Source organism: Rhinatrema bivittatum, chromosome 6 (genome assembly GCF_901001135.1).
Source record: "Rhinatrema bivittatum chromosome 6, aRhiBiv1.1, whole genome shotgun sequence".
NCBI lineage: Eukaryota > Metazoa > Chordata > Amphibia > Gymnophiona > Rhinatrematidae > Rhinatrema > Rhinatrema bivittatum.
This window is the reverse complement of record NC_042620.1, coordinates 323,610,120-323,628,268: the sequence shown is the minus strand read 5'-3', so window position 1 is coordinate 323,628,268 and position 18,149 is coordinate 323,610,120. Positions and strand designations below refer to the sequence as shown.

General features: G+C 42.3%; 1 protein-coding gene across 8 annotated transcripts in view; it reads left to right on the top strand.

The window, feature by feature from the left end:
* KIAA1210 (KIAA1210 ortholog) overlaps nucleotides 1-18,149 on the top strand; it is a 228,882-nt gene that overhangs the window by 160,659 nt on the left and 50,074 nt on the right. For all 8 annotated transcript variants that reach the window (XM_029607596.1, XM_029607593.1, XM_029607595.1 and 5 more), the window contains one exon: nucleotides 16,228-16,301. The gene's annotated coding sequence lies outside the window, so the exon portion shown is untranslated. The remainder of the gene's footprint in view (nucleotides 1-16,227; nucleotides 16,302-18,149) is intronic.

Sequence of the window (18,149 nt, the reverse complement as noted above, 5' to 3'; positions counted from 1 at the left end):
TTGACAAGTTTTTTGGAATCGGGAGTCCCCAATTCCTGTTGCTTTCCTGTTCCTTCAGGAAGGGGGGGATTTGACTGGGTTCCAGGGCATCTCTTATGAGTTCCCTTCAGATGCCTGGTTGCCCACCCCTGCAAGGGTTGTCCCTTGTTCTTCATTTCCTGGGGAAAGGCATGTCACTGCTTCTGACTGGCGGTCACTCTCTGTTCCTCATGGATCCTAGAGCCGGTCAATCAGTAGCACTCTCTTTAGGTCGTCCTAAGGCTCAGCAGGTCTGTTTTATGAGGGAGCCTTTCCAGACTAGCTCCCCAGTGAAGATTAGGGGTTTCTCCCACCCAGGAGTCACCTTTTGGTACCTGCTGAGCTCAATAGGTGTTTTGTTTTTTTTTTATAAGGACCACTATTGCCAGTCATTCTTGCCTGCGGGACCCTACCATCTAATTGGCGACTATGCCTTTCAACCTGTCGCCATATCCATGGCTGAGGGAGTTGGGGGACGAGGGACCCTGCAATAGAGGTTGTAGTGGCTTGCAAGCTATACTTCCCCATTTTAGGGATAACTCTGTCTGTGGACAGGGGAGTCCTGGTTCATATAACGATTGTTCCATTTACTGGACTGCGTGCTTCCTTGGGGGAAGTATATGCTATCATGGCTGAGGTATTAATTCCTAAACCAGGTTCCGGAAAATCTGTTCCGAGATTGCCCTGCCCTGGTAACCTTAGAGTTTCCAGGCCGGTGAAGAAATCCTGTTCAACAGGGGTTTGCACTTGTGGCACCCCGGCTTCCTGTCTCTTAGTGGAGTGTTTCTGGATTTCTTCCCTGTGGAATTTGCTCTCGATTTCAGCTGTTCCATGCAGGCTGAGAGCTCTGTCTCTGTGGATAACTCCCTACTGGAATCAGCAGTGAGTTATTCGCTTGGGGATGAGTTATACAACCTTGCGACTTGTGCTTACCCAGGCAGCCCAGCGGTCTGCCTCCTTGTATTCTTCACTTCTTCCAACTTCCAGTTGGAATTTCGTGAGGGGGGGGGGGGGCTAAGGCATTTGTGATATACCTTAGAGTATTCCTGCAGGGAATGATACACCACTTTTTCCCTATATTTTCTCCAAGTTCTGGCCAGTACTTCCTTTAGCTTTTCTCACTTCATAGGTTGGCCAAAGTGAAGTGAGAAAAGCTGAAGTATCCTGAAAAGCTGAAATATCCTGTAGACAGGATGGATAGCCCTGCCCTTGACAGGGTGCAGGGTGGGTGAGCTTCAGGCCTAACATTATCTCCCTGCTTGAGAGTTTGGGATTACCTTTCATCCCCTGAAACTCTTGCTGTCCTACTGGTCAGCTATGTCTGGTGCTTTGGTACGTAGGCTCTGTCACAGATCTTGCCATTGTTGCTGATCATTATTCCAAGCATTTCTGCAGAGACATTCTGTCTTTCGGATGTCAGTGTCGAGAACTTCTGGGAAGTTCTCAAGCCCCAATTGTTTTTTTTAGTTGTCTTCTAACACTGAAGAAAACTGTGCGGTTGTCATCCAAGAGTCCTTCTCTTGTTTACGTCTCTAGACTTTTTCTTGTATCCAGGAGGTTCTAAACCTATTATTGTTGTCTGGGTTTACTGATCCAAAACCCTGCTTGTAATGTTTTCCGTGATGTGGATTATGTTTCTTGCTGGCACTCGCATCGCTCCCCTGCCTTAGGCGCCTCTGTTATGCATCAGGGTTTTGTCTCAGTGTTTTTTATGATTTTCTCTTTGTAGAACCCACCTAGACTCCTTTGTGGGTTAGCTGCCTCACAGGCAAAAAGAAGAGAGGTGGTGCTTTCAGTACGGTGCGGTTTCCTGCTTTGTCTTGCTCTGACAACCTATAGCTTGGGATTCACTTATGTGAGGACTACCATCCTGCTTGTCCTAGGAGAAAACAGAGTTGCTTACCTGTAACAGGTGATCTCCGAGGACAACAGTCCTCACGAAACCCACCCATCTCCCCTGGGAGTTGGTTTCTCCTTATATGACTATATCATGGATTGAGAAACTTTGCCTAGGGGGAAGGATGATGACTACAGCTGCACATGCTCAGTAGGACATGTTTGAAAAGTTCTGATTTCTTTGAGATCAAAGTTCCATGCCGGGCTCCATCTGATGTCACCCATGTGTGAGGGCTAACATCCTGCTGTCCTTGGAGAGCACCTGTACATCCTGTTACAACTCTGCTTTCCTCCTACCTGGTTTGGATACATCTCTCATATTATATATACAGCATATATCCTGGATTCCTGGTCTAGTATTAGTCTTTTGCCAACCAGTCAGCTCTTGAACCAATTGCCAAGTAATGAGACGACTTTTTGTCTGAAAGTGTGTGCGTGGGTATCTCTTTCTCTGACAGGCTGATGCAGTATTGGCAAGTGTTAAACGGGCGCTCATGATTTGAGAGTCTGCTTCTTAACACGCGCCGAGCCACCTCTCTGGGGCGCCCAATGCACAATGCAGATGGACCGCCATGGTAAAAAGGAGGCGCTAGGGGAAATTGCGTGCCCCTAGTGTCTCCTCGGTAGCGGGCGCCCAGGAGAGGTGGATGTCAGCCAGTTAGGAAAACAGATGCTCCGTTTTCCTAACCTGTGCACAGCCACAGGGTAGGAAAATGGATGCTTGTTAATTGAGCATCCCTTTTCCTAACCTGACTACTGGCACCCTCCATTTATCTATCTATCTATCTATCATTCTAATTTTTTTGTTTGACTTAATATTGCCACTTTATTAAGTCGGAGGAAGTAAAGTAAAGCACTAGTTTCTGCTTTTCAGTACACTTTTTGGGCTCCTCCAATTAACGCCTGCTTTTTAGCGAGTAAAATGTGCACGTCTGGCGCACAATTTTTTTTTTTTTTTTTTTGCATCAGGGAGAATAGATAATAGCCTCATGAACATGCATTTGCATGTGATGAGCACTGTTATCTATGCATGCGTTTGGACACGTGTTTCGGAGGCGCTAACCCCATTTTGCATCAGGGTTTATGGACACGCATCCAATCACAGGTAGAGCTGTGTGCTGCAGCCAGCGCGTGGTATTGCATCGGCCTGTGCCATAGATTCCCACACACACACACACACACACTCTCTCTCTCTCTCTCCACACTGTGAGTGAATATGTAGGTATCTTTGTGTCAGAAAGACACTCGCCATCATTGTGCTGCTGCTCGTGCTCACATACTACCTGCCCCATCATTATATAAAGTGTTTTTGCTTGGTGCTAGCTCTTCCCCGAGTCTGTAACAGCCATCTTCCTGTCCAGTTCCCATCCCTTCTTGGTAGCCCCCCTCTCTCGGCGGCTAGCTGGTTCCACAGCCAGCCGCCCGAAGCCTCCCCCAAACTGCACGGACACTTTCTCTTGGCTCACCCCTTCCCTGTCTGTGACTGTTGCTTGCCTCCACTTCATCGTATTCCCCTTGCCTGTGTGATAACAGAGTCTGCCGTTGCTTTTACGGTTCTCAGGGCTCTGCACTGTCCTCTTGGGGGGGGGGGGGGGGGGGAGTGCCAGAAGTATTTTATGCTGTTGCTTTAGGGCTTTAAAAAAAAAAAAGAGAGAGAGAAAAAAATGTGCTGGGCAGACAGTGGGAATAGCCACAGGTCCCAAAGCAGCCCAGCTCCAGCACCCTGCTTTCCCATGTGGAGCCCACGCAGCCAGGGCTGCTGCAAGGGTATCGGGTGCCACAGGTGAACCTTACAGCCGTGTACCTCTCCCCCAACAATTTAAAATTATGCATTTAGGACAACAGATTTTACATCAATAAAGACATTAAAGTACAGTCTTATGAGGTAAAAATATAATTTATAACATATATTATATTTATAAGCACTGCTGTAGTGCCAACCTAGAAAACCCTGCAAAATAAAAAATAAAACTTGCATTAGGCCTATTGTATCATGTTGTTGCTACCCTTAACCAATAAGCCTGATACTTTGATGCAGCTCCAGCACTGCTCTCTGCTTCAATGGCAAGGAATAACTTAAACAGCAACCAACGCGGGGCCCTGACTTTTACGGTCTGGGAAACTGATAAGAATGGGGTAACTACTCTTGGGGGAATTCTGTGCACAAAAACTTAAAATTCTGCAAACTTTATATTGATCCAAATAACAATTTACATGACTGTCTTTTAGTAATTACATTTTAAATTAATACAGAAAAAAGTTATTTTCTTAGATGCAGAATTTTAAATATTTTGAGCAGAATTTCCCTAGAAATTCACCGTTAGTGTCCTTCCCACTTGCTCTCTCTACTCCCCTGACCACTCTGCCCTCTTAGGCCGGGGGGGGGGGAGGGGGCGGAATTCTGCGCAAATTCCTTGCTCCGCAGTAGCGCAGAATTCCCCAGGACTAGGTAACCTGCATGGCGCAGCAGATACTATCGAAAGCTTGCTGGGCAGACCGGATGGACAGTTTTGGTCCTTTTCTGCCGCCATTTCTATGTTTCTGTGTTGGGTGTGAGCTTGGCTTGGGTAATCTGAATAACAATTACAATATAGTAAACTTCCCATATCAAAACAGCACTAAATGCCAGAATTCAAAAAGTGATAACCTATGTAAAGGCAATGCTACAAATATTATACCAGGCCCTAAAACACCACTACACTTCCTATTTGGAAAACAGAATTAGCCAGGCTGATATAAATTCCTATATATAAATGCCATGCGAAGCAGAATACCTCACCTTGGTCACGCATGCAAATCATAGATAGACCCTCATTGAATACAGAATAAAGAGACCAGAAAATATAAACAGAAATGTGCAGATAAAAACTAAACTGGAAACCTCAACAAGTCAGACCCTATATGCAGTGCAACAATGAAAAAACAAAAAAAAAATCACCATTCCCTCTTCAAACAATGAAATCAAAAAATATAATTGATCAGAAATAGTGAAACCATAATAAGAAAAAGAATAAATATTTCAAAACAGCTGATAAATAGAACATCCAATAATTAAAAACACACTTTTTTTTTTTTAATTTCACAAAGACCAACCAAATATATTAAAATAGCAGACACATGAAGTAACTCCCAATAATTAAAACTAATAACAATTAAAAATCCCCCGCTTTATATACTTGGGAGCTTTTAATTTCCAGTTATTCTGAGATTGTTATGGAGTAGTGGAGGTAGGGAGTCGCAGACTTTCTTCTCCCTCACATACGGGCTGATACAGTAAAAATTGCGGGCGAGCGCACAGGCCACTCCTGTGCGCGCGATACAGTAAGTTAATTTATTTAAATTAGGGCTTGTGGTAAAAAGAGGCGCTAGGGACACTAGTGCGTCCCTAGCGTCTCTTTTCGGACAGGAGTGGCGGCTGTCAGCGGGTTTGACAGCCGACACTCAATTTTGCCGGTGTTGGCTCTCGAGCCCGCTGACAGCCATGGGTTCAGAAACCGGATGCCGGCAAAATTGAGCGTCCGGTTTGCAAGCCGTGGGCCTATTTCATTTTTTTTTTTTTTTTTACACTTTTTTTAACTTTCGGGACCTCCAACTTAATATCGCCATGATATTAAGTTGGAGGGTGCACAGAAAAGCAGTTTTTACTGCTTTTCTGTGCACTTTCCCGGTGCCGGCAGAAATTAGCGTCTACCTTTGGGTAGGCGCTAATTTCTGAAAGCAAAATGTGCGGCTTCGCTGCACATTTTGCCTTCTGGATCGTGCGGGAATAACTAATAGGGCCATCAACATGCATTTGCATGTTGCGGGCGCTATTAGGTTCGGGGGGGGGGGGGGGGGTGTTGGGCGTGCATTTTGGACGCGCTATTACCCCTTACTGAATATGGGGTAAAGCTAGCGCGTCCAAAACGCGCGTCCAATTGTGGGTTAACAGTGCGCTCCACTGGAGCGCACTCTACTGTATCGGCCTGTTAGTCTCTGACATGAATGCTCTGGCACACACACGCTCCCTTACTCACAATGACACATACCCAGCTGAAACACACACATCGCACCTGCTGACACATGCACGCTCCCTCACACATACTGACATTCACACCCAGCTGAAACATACACGTTCCCATCACACATTCTGACACATTCCTATCGCACGTGCTGTCACACATGCCCGGCTGAAATGCACACGCTTCCATCGCATATGCAGACAGCTGAAACACACACACTCTCCTATTGCACATACTGATACACATTCTCCCTCACTCACACTGGTGCATACACAAACACATGCTCCCTCATACACACTTGCATGCATGCACATACATGCTTCCACGTTCAAATGGCTCTCTCACTCACACGTGCGCGCGCGCACACTCACTGACACACTCTCATTCACTCTTCCCCCTCTGCTGCCTCTAAATATATAACAAAACATTTTTACTTACATTGGTGATGAGGAAAGACTCGGGCAGGGATACCTGCTGATGGTCCTGGTATGGGAAGAGATGGACAGGAAGGCCTCAGTGTAGGGAGGGAATTGGGGGGAAGTTATGTTCTGCCACAGCCCCAATGTAAGGGAGGCTGGCCCAGCCAGCGGCAGAGATCAAGGAGAGGCCTCCCGCACTGAGACACGGGTAGGGCTGATGTGAAGGGAGGCGGTGGAAGCGTTTTCTGCTGCTGTGGTGATGAGAGGATCAATCGCATACTACATTGGCGATGCCATGGGATTAAAAAAAAAAAATGACAGGTCCTGTAGCCGCACAGAAAAATAGTCCGAGGTGCAGGTCCATGGAATCGCGGTTCCAGTCACACAAAAAAAACCAAATTTAAAGAACTGAGCGGAGAGCTGCTGCAGGACCTGATATTGATTGCAGCAGCTCCACAGGTATGGGGCCGCTGCGAGCCACACCAGTCATGTGATTGGCTTAACTGGCACAGCGGGACATGCCTGAAGCCCTGATAGGCCAATCCACCCCTGCCTGAGAAGTATTAATGATGCACAGGAATCAAACCTGTTCTGATGGAAAGTAAGCTGTGGAACTAGGGGTCATGATAAAATCCCTGTCTCCAACAGTGGCTAATTCAAGTCAAAAGTACCTGGCAAGTACCCAAAATTTAAATCTCATGCTATTAATGCCAACAACAAGTAGTGGCTATGATTAATAGCAATTTATGGACGTCTCCTCCAGGAATGTATCCAACCCTCTTTTAAACCCAACTACACTAGCTACCTTAACCACATCTTCCGGCAACGAATTCCAGAGCTTCATTGTGTTACATGTGAGAAATTTTCTCTGATTTGTTTTAAATGTGCTACTTGCTAACTTTATGGAATGCCCCCTGTAGTCCTTGTATTATCCAAAAGAGTAAATAACCATTTCACATTTACCCGTTCAAGTCCTTTCATGTCACCCTTGAACTATGACCATGACTTCCCTCTCCCAGGGGGCTGTGAAAGCTGCATCCACAGCATCTCTTGCTCCGGCCGACCTCTGGAGCGGAAGACTTGGGGATCGAGCCGGGAATCTTCCTCATGGCAATGCCTCTGGGCCATCTTTTGATTAATGTTTATTTTGTTTCTGACCCAAACCATAAGGACTGGGAAGGGTTACTGCAAAGGTAGGCAATCCACTATTGTGTTGTGTGCGCTGTCCAGCGTTAAGGCAGTCTACCGTGGTGTAAAAAGTTCTGTGAATGCTAAGGGAGCTGAAATTGCATTAGAGAGAGGCCGGAGTCAGTGTGGTGCGTTTGCTCCAGCCTAGGTGATTTGCTCGGTCACCCTCACAGGGACCTCGAGAGCTGTTCCAGGATAGTTGTTCTTCCTCAGGCCGAAGAATAAGAAGGTTGTCCAGGAGACAGCATTTCGGCAGTTAGGTATTTGAGAATTCCTATCCAACTGGGAGAGCAGGATTCCTGAAGGGGCATCTGAGTGAGAGGAGACCTTTCAAGAGCCCAGGGGAGCACGGATTGTGCTGTCCTGCTTCTCTCGGCATGCGCGCCTGCGGACTGTTTCAGGACTGTGTTTTTCCTGTTTTTGTATTTGCCAGATACGGCAGAACTACCGCTTGTGTTTTTCTACCTTTTGTATTGCTGAAATGATTGAGGTTTCTTTTAGTAAACTTTACTTTTTATTTTAGACCACAGCTCTTGGTGCGAGGACTGTTTTGGTCCCCCCCCCCCCCAAGAGACTCGGCATGTTCCCTTGGGCCTTACAGATTAGCTTGCCCCCCCCCCCCCCCCACACACACACTCCCTGCAGCCGAATCCAGTTCCAGACATGAGCTGAGTTGGAGAGTGCTCTGCAGCATCTGGAGGTGGCCCCTGGTAAAGAGGGGGGTGGGGGTACCAGTGTAATTCAGTGACGGAAATGACATTAGAAAGTTAACGTGGAACCTCTCACCCTACAGCATTCAGAGCACAACGCTAAACTCTCTAAAAAAAAAAAAAAAAAGAAGAATTAAGACCCAGAATGGCGATGGTTAATTATACATTCTTCCCTGTAAAAGCTTATTGCAGAGAGTTAAAAACAATACAGTTAGCAATAAAGAGGGGAAAAGCCTCGCTGTACTTGAGATGAGCCAGAGCGGCTGTAAAGAGAAATTTCAAGTAAGAACAGGACGTTCTGGAAAGCTTGTAAGTCATCCGTGACACCTGTCTGATGCCACACACAAACCTTTACTCTATAGAGCAGTGCTCCACCTTCTGCTGAGGACAATAAATGCCGTATCGCCAACGAGTCCAAGGCCATGCCTGGTATAGGAAAGGGAGTGGAGTGGAGTAGCTACCTCGTTATCTTTTTTTGTTTTTTTTGTTTTTTGTTTCACGGCTACAGTCAAGGGACTCCATTTGGCGCATAGCGTGTTGTAACCGACCTGCCTTCCTTTGATTCACAAGTCGAGTGTCACAGTAGTTGCTTCCTTCCTGTTATTAGTGATTATTCTGTATTATGCTTTGTTTTATCTGTGCTAAGAACCAATAAGGAAGTTCTAATTTCAGCCTCATGAAACTTTTAACTTAGATATTTTAACCTAGCTTCTTCATACAGTCAGGTAGATATAAATGCAATTTAAGGTTTGAAATGAGAACTTTAATTTGGAGAAGAGAAATCATTTCCCCTTGCCCATCCTACAGATTCAGTTTTTTGGGAAGTGCATGTTTAAATCTTGTCTAGGGTTGTTCTAGTGCTGTGTTAGCAGATGGCCCTTGTAGCAGGGTGCTGCTCTGCTCCTCACTTTCCCCTGTTTTAATGAGTTGTTAACCAACAATACATGGCACATGAGGACTGGACATGCAGCCTGCTTCAAAGGTTTGGGAGCCGTCCACATAAGCCATAAGAAGTGTCAGGCTTGGTGGCCCAACTGTCTGTGACAGGGGCCAATCCAGGTCACTTGAAAGTACCAAGCAGATCTTCATGGCACGATCCATTCCCTGTTACTCATTCCCAGATATGTTCCACACCACACACAGTTTTATAACCCTCAGTGATTTCTCTGGTCTCCAAGCTGAAGAGCCCTAAGCTGTTTAGCCTTTCTTCATACAGGAACCACTCCATCTCCCCTTTTCTCATTCTTGTTGTCCTTCTTTGTATCTTTTCTAGCTCTTCTATAATCTTTTTTTTGAGATGGGGCGAGCAGAAATGCACACAGTACTCCAAGTTGCAGCTGCACCCTAGATCTATACAGAGACATTGATATTTTCAATTTAATTCTCTATTCCTTTCTGAATAACTGATTTGTTTCAGGTCGTCTGAATTTAATTTATTTAAGTTTTTTTTTAATATTTATTTCACCTTTCTTGCCTGGTCAGACCCTTCAAAGAGGATCCACATTCAGGTGAAATTGCTAATCTGTTACTAGTAATCTGTCATTTAAAACAGCCACAATTCCTGAAGACTGGAAGGTGGCCAAATGTGGTGCCGATTTAAAAAAAAAAAAAAGGCTCCAGAGTGATCCTGAGAACTGTAGGCTGGTGAGCCTAATGTACCAGGCAAAATAGTAGAAGCCATTCTTAAAAACAAAATCGTTGTCCGTAAAAATAGACAGACATGGCTTAATGGAGAAGAGTCAACATGATCGCAAGCAAGGGAAGTCTTGCTTTTCCAGTCTTTTAGAATGTTTTGATAGGTAAAGGTGAGCTAATTGATAGTGTGTTTGGATTTTCAGAAGTCCCCCATGAGACTGCCTGCCTCCTATCCTATAACTCCTAATTTCCTCAGGAAATTAGCATGGCATTTCTTATGTTCTTTCATATATATGAAAATATGTACAGCTTGCCTATATTACCATAGTTATGCTATGTTCTTGTGCACTGTAGGGATTTCCCTGCCTGAAAAGGTTCTAGTGTGGCTATTTACCCAACATCCTCTGTCGTGCAGCCTTAAAGCAAAGAATTAACTTAGTTTTTCTGTAATGGCCTTATCTTCCCTGAGTGCCTTTTTTACCCTCTGGTCATTTAATGGCCTAGCTGACTTCCTCACAGATTTCTTGTTTTTAATGCACTTGGAAAAAGTTATCATTATTAGTTTGCCTCTCTGGCAAATTTTTCCTCAAATTCTCTCGTGGACTGCTTTATTAATGGTTGTCATTAAATTTGCTAGTTCATATGTTAATTTCTACTTTCCTTATTAGGTCCTGCTTTCCATTTTTTAATGATGTTTTTTGGCTTTAATATTCTCTTTCATAGCACCATTTAACCATATTGACAGACATTTGTTTTTCTTTCAACTTTTTTTTTAAACTTTTTAATATATTTTATCTGGGCTTCCAAGATGGTATTTTTGAACTGTCTCCAGACCTCATGGAGATTTTAACCCTTGTAATTGGTCTTTTAGCGTCATCCTAGCTAGTGTCTTCATTTTACAATAGCTCTCTCTTTAAAGTTAAATTCTATATTAAATAATTTTATTATTCTCCCTCCAGTGATTGAGTCAAATTTGATTGCAGTATGAGTGCTATTTCCAAGCAGCTGCAGACAATGGGAAAATCATTTCTAGTCCCCTCTTCCCCCAAATACAGATGTTGTAACTATATTCATTGTTTCATTTCAAAACTTGTGTGTTAGCAATTGATGCCCCATAACTGAAAAGTGATCACCTTATTCTATAACACTATGCTGAATGTGGAACAAGAACAGGACATTAGATTCAATTCTCCCAGTTCTCCAAAGACTGTAACTTTTAGTTTTCTATCTGCTAAAACAATTTGATTATAAAAATAAAACCACATGCAATTTCTGGAACAATCGAGGAGTTATTCATTGGTTTGAAGTATTCAAAAAAACCATAGTGCATAATATACACTTTTGCTGGCTTCTTTGCTTTTTTTACTTTACCTGCACATTAAACACTTGGTACATGTGGGCACCAATGACATGGGTGAGATGATGGTACAAGGGAAGAGGGATTCAGTTTTGTAATGAACTGAGCAACCTTTTGGGGTAGGGGGAGTCTTTTCCAAAGGGATGGGCTCTACCTTATCTAGAGTGGAACCAGGCTTCTGGTGCTAACCTTTAAAAAAGGAGAGCAGCTTTTAAACTAGAACAAGGAGAAAGCGGACAGTCACTCAGCAGCGCATGGTTCAGAGGGAGGTATCTTCAAAGGATACTAATGAAGCAGGAGAGTTAGGGCATCCAAACAGAGAGGTTCTAAGAACAGCAAAAGTAATGCGTGTGCCTATAAGTAAGGAATCATTGAGCTAAAAGATTCCAAATTATCCCTGTCAATTGAAAAGCAGGCTGTTAATACAAATAAACACACTTTGTATGCCAATGCCAGAAGTCTAAGAAGTAAAATGGGAGAGTAAGTATATAGCAGTGAATGATGAGAGAGACAAAATTGGCATCACAGAGACCTGGTGGAAGGAGGATAACCAACTGGATAGTGCTATTTCAGGGTACAAATTATATCACAATGATAGGGAGGATCAACTTGGTGGGGGTGTAGCACTTTATGTACAGGAGGGTATAGAGTCCAACAGGATAAAGATCATACAAGAGAGTAAATGCACAGTAGAATCTATATAGGTAGAAATCCCATGGTGTTGGGTAAGAGTATAGCGAAAAGGAGTATACTACCTTCCACCTGGGCAAAATGAGGCACATGACATGATTAAGAGAAATCACGGAAGCTAACTAATTTGGCAGTGCAGTAATAATGGGAAATTTCAATTACCCCAGTATTGACTGGGTAAATGTAACATCAGGACTTGCTAGAGATGTAAAGTTCCTGGATGGACTAAATGACTGCTTCAAGGCACACATCAACAAAACAACCAAAGACTGCTTCTATAAACTCCAGGTCTTGAAAAGGATAAGACCTCTCTTCCATGCTCAAGACTTCAGAACGATCATCCAGGCAGTCATTTTTTCAAAATTAGACTATTGCAACTCCCTATTGCTAGGTCTGCCTTCTTCGTATTCCAAACCATTACAGATGGTGCAAAATTCAGCAGCCCGACTACTAACAGGCACAAGAAAAAGAGACCACATATCTCCCATCCTGAAAGAGCTACATTGGCTACCCGTATACTTCCGTATCATGTACAAAACCATATGTATCATTTTCAAAACTATACATCAATGCACTTCCCTCGATCTTCAATTTCCTCTCCAAGTATACAACTCGACAAGACCTACCAGAGATGTTTATAGAGGCACACTCCAAGTTCCCCCTGCAAAAACGACTAGACACATTACCCTAAGAGATCGCGCCACCTCCACAGCTGGCCCCCTTCTGTGGAATTCATTGCCCACAGATCTCAGACTGGAACCTTGCCTCCCAACTTTTAGGAAAAGACTTAAGACTTGGTTATTCAAGCAAGCTTTCCAAGACACAATTTAATGACACAATCCAAGGACACAACCCAAGGACTCCTCAAAACATTCAGCCATTAATCATGCCATTTGTACATAACTTGTAATGTGACTTGTATATCGTTTAACCATTTATTCTTTCCTTTTTCTTCCTCTTCACCAAGTTCTGCCACCCTTGTTAATTGTAACTGTACTTTCGGTCACCTGAGTTCTAGTTTGATGTATTTAATGCACTCCCGTTTCATGTAAACCAGCAAGATATGTTCTCATGATTGCCGGTATATAAAAACCTTAAATAAATAAAATAAATAAATGGAGCAATTGGTTCAGGAACTGATGAGAGAGGGAGCTATTTTAGATCTAATTCTTAGTGGAATGCAGGATCTGGTGAGAGGTAACGGTGGTGGTGTCACTTGGCAATAGTGATCATAACATGATCAAATTTGAACTGATTAGAAGGGGGACAGTAAGTAAATCTACAGCTCTAACACTAAATTTTGAAAAGGGAAACTTTGATAAAATGAGGAAAATTGTTAGAAAAAAACTAAAAGGTGCAGCTGCAAAGGTTAAAAGTGTACAATAGATATGGACATAATATTTTTAAACAATCTAAGAAGTGTGGTCCATATGTATTCCACGCCTTAAGAAAGGTGGAAGGAAGGCAAAACGATTACAGTCATGGTTAAAAGGTGAGATGAAAGAGGCTATTTTAGCCAAAAAAGACATCCTTCAAAAATTGGAAGAAGGATCCATCTGAAGAAAATGGGGGAAAAAGCAAGTTAAGTGTAAAACATTGATAAAACAAGCTAAGAGAGAATTTGAAGTAAAGTTGGCTATAGAAGAAAAAACTCATAATAAAAACTTATAAAAATATATCCAAAGCAGGAAAACTGCGAGGGAGTCTGTTGGATCATTAGATGACTGAGGGTTAAAGGGGTTTTTAGTGAAGATAAGGCCATTTCAGAAAAACTAAATTAATTCTTTGCTTCTGTGTTTACTAATGAGGATGTTGGGGGAGATACCAGTTCCGGAGATGGTTTTCAAGGGTGAGGAGTCAGATGAACTGAACCAAATCACTGTGAACCTGGAAGATGTAGAAGGCTAGATTGACAAACTAGAGAATAGCAAATCACCTGGACCAGATGGTATGCATCCTAGAGTTTTGAAGGAACTCAAAAATGAAATTTCTGATCTATTAGTTAAAATTTGTAACCTATCATTAAAATCATCCATTGTACCTGAAAACTGGAGGGTGGCCAATGTAACCCCAATATTTAAAAAGGGCTCCAGGGATAGTCTAGGAAACTACAGACTGGTGAGTCTGACTTCAGTACCAGGAAAAATAGTGGAAGCTATTCTAAAGATCAAAATCACAGAGCATATAGAATGACCTGGTTTATGCAACAAAGCCAGAATGGATTTAGCCAAGGGAAGTCTTGCCTCACAAATCGGCTTCATTTTTTTGAAGAGGTTAATAAACTTGGATAAAGGTGAATCGGTAGATGTAGTGTGTTTGGATTTTCAGAAGGCATTTGACAAAGTCCCTCATGAGAGACTTCTAAGAAAACTAAAAAGTCATGGGATAGGAGGTGATGTCCTTTCGTGGATTACAAACTGGTTAAAAGACAGGAAACAGAGAGTAGGATTAAATGGTCAATTTTCTCAGTGGTAAAAAGGTAAACAGTGGAGTGCCTCAGGAATTTGGACCAGTGTTTTTCAATATATTTATAAATGATCTGGAAAGGGATATGAAGAGTGAGGTTATCAAATTTGCAGATGATACAAAATTAAATCACATGCAGATTGTGATAAATTGCAGGAGAACCTTGTGAGACTGGAAGATTGGGCATCCAAATGGCATATGAAATTTTAATGTGGACAAGTGCAAGGTGTTGCATATAGGAAAAAATAAGCTTTGCTGTAGTTACACGATGTTAGGTTCCATATTAGGAGCTACCACCCAGGAAAGAGATCATAAGAACATAAGAAATTGCCATGCTGGGTCAGACCAAAGGTCCATCAAGCCCAGCATCCTGCTTCCAACAGAGGGCAAACCAGGCCACAAGAACCTGGCAATTATCCTAACACTAAGAAGATCCCATGTTACTGTTGCAATTAATAGCAGTGGCTATTCTCTAAGTAAACTTGATTAATAGCTGTTAAGTTCTTGGAGGAGATGTCCATTATCCAAACCTTTTTTGAACCCAGCTACACTAACTGCATTAACCACATTCTCTGGCAACAAATTCCAGAGCTTTATTGTGTGGTGAGTGAAAAAGAATTTTCTCCAATTAGTCTTAAATGTGCTACTTGCTAACTTCATGGAATGCCCCCTAGTCCTTCTATTATCATAGTGGGTAATACATTCAAATCATTGGCTCAGTGTGCTGCAGCAGTCAAAAAAACAAACAGAATGTTAGGAATTATAAGGAAGGGAATAGTGAATAAAATGGAAATGTCATAATACCTCTGAATTGCTCCATGGTGAGAGCGCACCTTGAATACGGTGTACAATTCTGGTTGCTACATCTCAAAAAAGATATAGTTGTGATGGAGAAGGTACAGAGAAGGACGACCAAAATGATAAAGGGGATGGAACTGCTCCCTTTCGAGGAAAGGCTAAAGAGGTTAGGACTTTTCAGCTTGGAGAAGAGACGCCTGAGGGGGGGATATGATAGAGGTCTTTAAAATCATGAGAGGTCTAGAAGAGGTAAATGTGAATTGGTTATTTAAAATTTCGATAACAAAAGGACTGGGGGATACTCCATGAATTAGGAAGTAGCACATTTAAAATAAAACGGAGAAAATTGTTTTTTCACTCAATTCATAATTAAGCTTTGGAATTTGTTGCCAGAGTTAGGGCAGTTAGTGTAGTTGGGTTTAAAAAAGTTTGGATAAGTTCCTCGAGGAGAAGTCCATTAATTTCTATTAATCAAGTTGACTTAGGAATAGCCATTGCTATTACTGGGATTAGTAGCATGGGATCTACTTAATTTTTGGGTACTTGCCAGGTACTTGTGACCTGGATTGGCTGCTGTTGGAAACAGGATGTTGGACTTGATGGACCCTCATCTGACCCAGTATGGCAACGTCTTATGTACTTATGTTCTTAACAGTGCACCGAAACTGCTCTCTTGAATTGTAACAGAGGGGAATTCATTGAGTGAAAGGAAAGATAATTTGAAAAAATTTGGTTTTAGATTAAGTAATGGCCTTTTAGATTTCATGTAAGACCAGTTCCAAAGCCTTGACTTTTAGTAGAAAAACTGCTGGAAGAATTTTATTTTTTGTTCATTCATCACCTATGATCACCAATAACTAGTTTCTTGTTTATATTGATATTTTATTTGATGTATGCTTTGTGATGGTATTATTTTGTTTATACTATGCAATTTCTTGCATTTGTTCTGTTTAAATATTCTCTGATTATATTATTATAAACCATTTTAAGCATTAGTTTGGAAACCAGTTAAGAGACCAAAATAAGTGATCAAACGTTCTCTCTTTCAGTGACTACATTATGGCTGCAGATGCCAGGGATGCACAAATTCCGCAGGCAGAAGAAGCGGGAGAAGAATGTTCAGGTAATTGGGTTTCCTGATGTCTGTGTGTAATGCATTGCGACAGATAGAGATTTTATCATGCGTGAGTATTTTTTTGCACCCAGCTCTACCAAGAACAAAGACGCTGGAATGTAGTGATGTTTGCAGGCCCACCTGAATCTTGCTCTGTTCATGGGTGACACTGTTCCCCATTTCCTCAGAGAGAAGGGTCCACAGGTCCTATGGTCTCTGTTGCTGCACTTGCCGAGCCCATTAAGTCAATAGTAGGAGAAAAATCCATGTATTGTTTCAATAGGAGTACTGGTGGGAATGTGATTATATTTTATTGTGGTAGATCTACTACCGTAGCAATAAATCTTCAAAAAAAGCTTAAAAACTTGGCTCTTCAAAAAAGCATTCCACAGTAAGGTCGCTGAAGAAACAACAAATACATTCAGCTGAAAATCACCTATAAAAGCAGAGTTGTTTATCTTTATTATTTTATTATTTTTTGTTATTTTACTCATAATTAAATATTAATTTAAATACAGTATGCACATATACGATTAGCACGGCAATCGTAAATAGCATCTCCAACCCACTTTTCAATTAGAGTATATTATTGAACAATGTAACCGTAAAATATTGGCACCGCTTGGATAACTTAGAAAACTATCAAACCTATTTCGTGCCTAAATGTAAACCGTTGTGATGGTGCACTACTAAACGACGGTATAGAAAAGTTTTTAAATAAATAAATAAAGATATTGCAATGACTTCTTTTTAGCATAAGGGACATAATGTAATGCAGTGTTGTAGAGGCGGTAGTGATGAAATAACGTTCTAGCTTGAAGATCCTAGAGTCTGCACTGCCTGGCACCTTCTATAACAGTATGTTTGACATTTTCATTGATTTGATTTATCTGCGTGTCCGTACAGTCAGGGCAAAGTTACAGCAAGTCACATTAAAATCCAAGGTAAAATGCATTATCACAAGTTCAAAAGTAACAAAACAAGTCCTAGAAATACAATAATGAAACAACACTCTATAAATAATAAGCTGTAAGTAAAATCTACCTCACTCCTTACTGTAACTCGTTAGTCTAAAATGTAACAGAGCAAAGGCATTACTGCTTATGTAAATACAGTAGGTCAGATTTAGTTTTACATTCAGCTCCGAAACTTTAGCAAGATAACCCTAGAAGCAGAGGGTCATGCGTAAACTATTAGAGTTAACATAAAGAATTAATATTTCTTTGAGAGCGATATTCAAAACCATGTACAGGAACCTGGTAAATTTTGCTGTTCAAAAGCTTCCCTCCTTTGTTTTGGATAAAAATCTTCTATAGCCTGTGTGCTTCTGGCCAGACTGCGAAGAGGCATTGTTAGGTCAGAGAGGCGGGAAGTAACGTGTTGGGTCGGATTTTGAGATCTGTGGGCCTGGTTTTCCATTGGAATTTCTTCCATGCAGAAAGGCGGATGCAAAGCCAGTGGACGCCTTGTACCCGAGGAGGATTTTCAGAGGGAAAGGAGGCGCATAGGGCTGCGTGGGATAGAAACGGGGAAACCCTGGAGGCTGTGCCTTTTGGTTCTTCCACTGAGAGTTGGGCAGGAAGGCAAAAAGTGAAAACGTCTGCAGAGGAGAAAAGAAATTAGACAAGTTGTGAGAACAAAAATGTCGATGTGCTAGAAAACGCCTAAATTACTCAGCTCAGCGTGCTCTCCTACCACACGGCCTCCTGGCTGTGCTTGCTGTCAGGTCTAGAGACCCGGTGAGCAGTGCTTGGTCTTCCTTGTTTACTTGGTAGCAAGATGTAGCTGGGGGAAAAAAAAACAAACAGCCTTTGGGCTAAGGAAGAACAATGCCTTTAGCACAAACGCCCGTAACGT